Genomic DNA, 6,000 nt, shown 5'->3' on the forward strand with positions numbered 1-6,000 from the left:
TTGCTAAATACCAGCTATTTTCTTGCGAAAACACACAAAATCAAAAAAAAAATGTTCAATGTTCCCCTAGTACCTACGCAATTAGGCTAAAAATGAGCTTTTCAAGTGATGAATAGGTTATATCGCAGGGGGCTAGGATATAAACTATATTCTAAGAATATCTGGACCCTTTGAGTAATGGGAGTATTAAAAAAGCCAACGAATTTTATTTGAAATAAAAAAATACTGCTTTTAGAAACGAACATTCACAGACCAATTGGAAATTTAGCATAAAAACACTATAGGATGCTTCCTTGCATTGTTTAACTGAGCATAACGCCTCACATCTCTTCCTTTAAATAGAAGTGAATGTCTATCTTTTTCTTGTGCATGGTGTACTATAAACAATGTCTTAATGCATAATGAAAATTGGAATGCAGTGTGGGTAAATTTATCGGTTTTTTTTTTTTAATTAAGTACATTGTAGCATTAAAAGTTTTTTTTTTTTTTTTAGAAAAACGACCAATAAAGTTATTATATTGGAATAGCCACCAACTTTATCTAATCGACTGACACACAAAAAATCGATATCATAATAAAAAAAAAACATGTCTGCCAAGCCATGTAGAGCTCATTGTAATAGGCAAATGACCCTGGTAACCCAATTACTTGAAAGTACACACACAACCTTTTTGGTACGGGGGACCCATAGAAATAGTACCTTGGAATATACTAATAGAGCTGACAACCCCCTTGGCTTCTCAGGGCCAGAACATAATTTGCGCTTTACTGACAAAAAATACTAATGACAGTGCATTGTCAATTGAATATACATATGCTCATATTTATTCCTTAAAGTCATTATGATTTTGATTTATTAGAGTTAAAAAAATGAAAACATTTAACTGTTTTTTTCGTAAAACGCAAATAAATTGCAGACATAAATAGTGGATCTTTGAACTATGTTGAACAAAATGGCTTTCTCAAACTTTTGATTGGATGTGTTTGTGGGAATGATGGGCGTGAAAGGGGGGCTGATTGCCCTCAAATCACTTTTGGCTCTTAAAAAGGACACTAGAACTTTCAATTTTCAATCGAATGAGCCCCTTTCAAAGTTTCTACGACAATTCCTTCTATACGAAATACCTTGGTCAGAAGATACAAAAAAAAAAAAAATAATACATTGTGCCCACATCGTTCTTCACTTACAGCATTGCTATATCAAAAGATCTAGCCTATGCCTATGAAAAGATCTAGCTGATAATTTTTTCGTGAACAGTGTTCAAAACTATGTCGATGATATATAAGATATTCATGTAAATAATACAATATAAATTAATCAAATGCCTCTTTATTGAAGGAAATATTTAAAAAAGGAAATATGGTTTACATGTTGCAAACTATCCAAGGGTCCTGAAATCATTTCTAATAAATGAGATGAGTCTACTACAAATTTCATGTTGACTCATAATACCTAATTAAATATAGCAGAAAAATTTGGTATGTTGGTCTATTTATATCAGACATCACTTTGGGCTTCTCGAGTTGTGGACCACTTCTATGTCTTAGATGCTGATACGATGCAATTTAAATAAAATATTTTTATTCTACTCAAAAAGTCTATTTTTTCTTTTAAAAATGCCTTGACTTTTTGTCAATTCCTGAAGTTGGAGCTAAGGTCTGAGCATAATACATATAATTGTTGTGAGTCTAAAGCGCAAAAGGTGTTTCATAAATTTAATAAAAAATGGGACTAAACTTACAATGGTTTGAGATGATACGCCAGATTAGAAAAAAAATATTAACAAGGGTTCTTCAGAAAAAATGCAATAACAAGGATTAAAAATGGTTTTTTATCTAGGTGTTCTAAGCCCTCTCTTCATGCAAACTACTTTACGTTGCGCGATGTTCTGTAGTTTGGGACAGTATTTTAATTAGGAAATTATTCTTGTCTGAATTTGAATATTTAAAATTCGAAGGTTTCAAGAATAAACTCTTTGTCTGACACGCCCATCAAAGGAGCACTGAGACTAAGCTCATGCGCATGAATTTGTTTTGAGGCGAAGGGCTGGATCAGAAATTAAAACGACAATAATTGCAAAAAAAAAGTAAGGGGAATCGAAGAACAGTTTAGATACGGTTTGAGCCTGTGGGACAAAAGCAAGTATGTAGTCGATCTAGGTCAGACCAAACTTTCAAAATTTTACGGATTTGATATCTCTGCTACTTTTTTAAGACATTTGGCCTGGAAAGCGATTATTTCGTGTAATATTTTCACAAAGAAGCATAATGACTTATTCTTAAGAAAGGAATGGTCTGTAAGAAGGTGAAGCGCTAAGGCCAAAGTCTCTTATGTCGTCTCGAAGTCTCTTTAATAGAATTTGCTGTTAGATTTCACAGGCTTAGCCAGGAGTGAGAGGATATTATAAGAACATAAGAAAAAAATAAGCATAAGCACTTAATCACTTAAAGGGGGATTTCTCTATCATTGGGGTATGAGCCCAGTAGCTTAGCGTACTCTTTAATTTGACTCGACTCCCCCTGGTGTGAATAATTTAAAGACTCCTCCTAATAATTATTTAACTCCTCCTAATCTTTTCTGATTTGCAGAATAATAATCAAAATGAGGAAAATGTGAAGGCAACAAACGAGGATATTTCTAGCCAGTGAAAAAAAAACAGGATAAATGTGCGGATATTCCGCTCGAGACCTCGAGACCGCTCGACCTTCCTTCCTTTTTTCATTGGCTAGAAACATCCTTGTTTTTTTTTCTTAGTAATTTTCTTCCTTTTGTCATTTATAGCCACTGTTGTCTTAGGAATTATTCTAATTATATTTGTTTATAATTCACAAGCCAGAAAAAGTAAATTAACTATAAATGGGTGAAAAAAAAATTTAAAAAAGGTTAAATTAAAAAGGACAGCAAAAAAGAAAAAGTGAACCAAAGCTAAAAACATAGTATACACCGAAAGAAATGCACATATTCCGCATTAGAAGACATGGTCAGTACCCTGTACAACAAGGCTACCTTACCCGATATATTGGGAAAATAAAACTTATGCATTATAGTTTGCTACTTTTATACAAGTAAAACTTCAGGAAATATGCAGAATAAACAGTTCGAACATAGTTTGTATCAACTCTTTCAAATTGTCAAATTTTAAAGCAACTACTTCTCTAGCCAACCTTGCCACCACCAGGAGTCGCATATGGTAGCCATCATCACCCGGGATAGGGGCCCGCTTTATTAGGCAATTATATGTGAAACTTGAATGGTAAGGGTAAATAGTAAATAGGTAAAATGGTAATTGGGAATAATAAATAGGTATATTGGGAAAAGTAAGATAGACAAAAACCTCTTAGTTAAATTACAAATAGAAAGAAAGGAGAAATAGTTTGAGAACAGTGTTGTTTATCCAGTTTAAGTTATTTCTTTTTTCTCGTTCTTCTTCCTTATTTGTATCGTGATAAAGCCCACTTTTTCCTAGTGCTAAATAATCAAAGAATAAATTATCTTGGATGGGTTAACCAAACTGAGTCTAGCCTCAGGCCAAATGGCCCATTGTCTCCAATTAGATCCTTCCAGAAAATTTGAAAAAATCAAATAACTGTTTAAAAACCAACCTGTGTTCTCTTTTAGCTGTTCTGAGGTGCTGGAAAAAAAGGCAAAGTTTGGTAGATGTCTTTCCCTGAAAAATGCAAAAATATTGGCATAAAACTACGCTTGGGTGTGTAACCTCTTTCTTTTCCAGCAGATTAGTGTTGCTGTATAATCAATTCAACAAAGTACGTTAATTCCCAATGTTCTATGCTGATCTATTTGTAGAGATGACTAAGTGAATAGCTCATTTGATAGTTAACTTTATTAACTAAAGTTAACTTTAAAAATATATAACTTTATTCAAAGCAAGAGTTCTCTCATTGCTTCCAGAAAGTGTACCTTGATTTACAATTTTCTGCATTAAGATTTTATGATTTTGACGTATATGGGAAGTGAGAGGCGATGCTCAACTGAATGTCAGTTAATCTTTCTGTTAAAAAAGGAAATAAAAATAGTATTAATTTTCAAAGGAATATTTATCACTTTTTCTATTTATGTAGTCAGGTGGAACTGATCTGTTTTTCTTTCTTTGTAGGCACCATGCTGGGATGCCAAGGAGCATTGAAGGACCTATGCTGCCACCTCACCAATCGCTTCAAGACTCATTCCCTCAGCCTCAGTAGGTTTCTGGTGTTTTCCATGGATCGGAGTTGATTTTGTGCCCTTTTTTTGATTCGTTTTAAGAAGATGGCCCTTTAGTTGACTGTATATTATTACTTATTTCCTTTGTTCATCTTTTTTCTTCTTTTGTTTTTTAGGAATTTTAGCTGCTTAAAATAATCGAGTTAGGCCATGTTTGTTTTGTTTTGTCTTCTTTTTTTAAATGGTCCAAAAAATCATTGGACCCATTTGGAGCCATCTTCTTTTTTAATGGTCCAACAAATCATTGGACCCATTTGGACCCATCTTCTTTTTTATGGGTCCAAAAAATCATCGTCTGATACTTCCACATAGAGAAAAGTTGGCTGGTGAAAGGGGGACCTCCCTAGATCTTTAAAAAGACCCCCTACCCAAGCCCCAAGAAAAATAAAAGAAAACTCTGGGTTAAAATGCATTTTTTTTTGGCATCTTTGACCTCCCTCTTTGATGAATTCAGCTAATCCTCCCACCTTGTGAGGCTTAAATCTACTTGTATGCATGCTGTGGCGTGTGTTACAAACATATTTAGTTGTGGTGTAACTTTACCGTAATGTGTACAGGACTTCTGACAAAAGGATTTTGGTTCACTTGACTTCATAAATTCTTCTTTTTAAGAGAATAATGCTATTGGAATTCGCTAGTTTTATGTTCCGTTATTCCTTTTATTCCAAATTATTGAGTATTTGTTTTTCATAATGTTCGTTTGAGCATAAAATAGTGTAGGAGATTATATATTTTTCTGTTTTGTCTGCTGAATAAATCCGTATCCGTTTTAAATAGTTCACATATTTTTAATTCAAAAAATTGATAGTGTACTTTTATTCTTTCTTTTTCTTTGGTTCCTTTTTCTTTGGTTATGCTTTAACATTGTAGTATACTAAATTTTTTTAAATGAAGTTTGGTTTAATTTTAAGAAATAAAAACATCAACGTTTAAAATACATATGATTTTGTTAATAATATTTGATTTTCTAATAAAGCTGGGTTTTAGTTTTCAGAAATTTTTTAATTTTATTTAAAATAATTTAAACTTGGATGTTCCTATTTCTGAAAACTAAAACCGAACTTTATTAAAATATAAAATATTATTAATAAAATCATATGTACTTTAAACGTGGATGTTCATATTTATAAAAACTAAAACCCAACTTTATCAAAAAATCAAAAATTATTAATAAAATCAGATGTATTTTAAACGTGTATGCTCTTACTTCCTAGAACTAAAACCTAACTATATTGAAAAATCAAATGATGTCAATATAATCAAATGTATTTTAAACGTGGATGTTCTTATTTTAGAAAACTAAAACCCAACTCTATTCAAATAAAATCAAATTTTATAAAAAAAAAACAGTAAAAATCGATCATTGTTAATGAAATCAGATGTATTTTAAACATGGATTTTCTTATTTCTGAAAACTAAAAACCCAAATTTATTACGTTAATCAAATATTATTAATAAAATCAGATGTATTTAAAACGTGGATGTTCTTATTTCTGAAAACTAAAATCAAACTTTATTAAAAAATCAAAAATTATTGATAAAATCTGATTTATTTAAACAGGAATGTTCCTATTTCTGAAAACTAAAAACCCAAATTTATTACGTTAATCAAATATTATTAATAAAATCAAATGTATTTTAAACGTGGATGTTCTTATTTCTAAAAATAAAACCCAACTTTATTAAAAAACCAAATATTATTAATAAAATCAGATTTATTTTAAACGTGGATGCTTTTACTTCCGAGAACTTAAACCTAACTTTATTGAAAAATCAAA

The 6,000-nt window shown here is 31.3% G+C and overlaps 1 protein-coding gene across 2 annotated transcripts in view; it reads left to right on the forward strand.

The window, feature by feature from the left end:
- Positions 1 to 4,987, forward strand: part of LOC148952205 (lactosylceramide 1,3-N-acetyl-beta-D-glucosaminyltransferase A-like) — a 77,750-nt gene extending 72,763 nt beyond the window's left edge. For both annotated transcript variants that reach the window (XR_016141765.1, XR_016141766.1), the window contains exon 3: positions 4,116 to 4,987. The gene's annotated coding sequence lies outside the window, so the exon portion shown is untranslated. The remainder of the gene's footprint in view (positions 1 to 4,115) is intronic.
- The last annotated feature ends 1,013 nt before the right edge of the window (positions 4,988 to 6,000 follow it).

This window comes from Artemia sp. Qi Xiang Cuo, chromosome 5 (assembly GCF_049724085.1).
Source record: "Artemia sp. Qi Xiang Cuo chromosome 5, ASM4972408v1, whole genome shotgun sequence".
NCBI lineage: Eukaryota > Metazoa > Arthropoda > Branchiopoda > Anostraca > Artemiidae > Artemia > Artemia sp. Qi Xiang Cuo.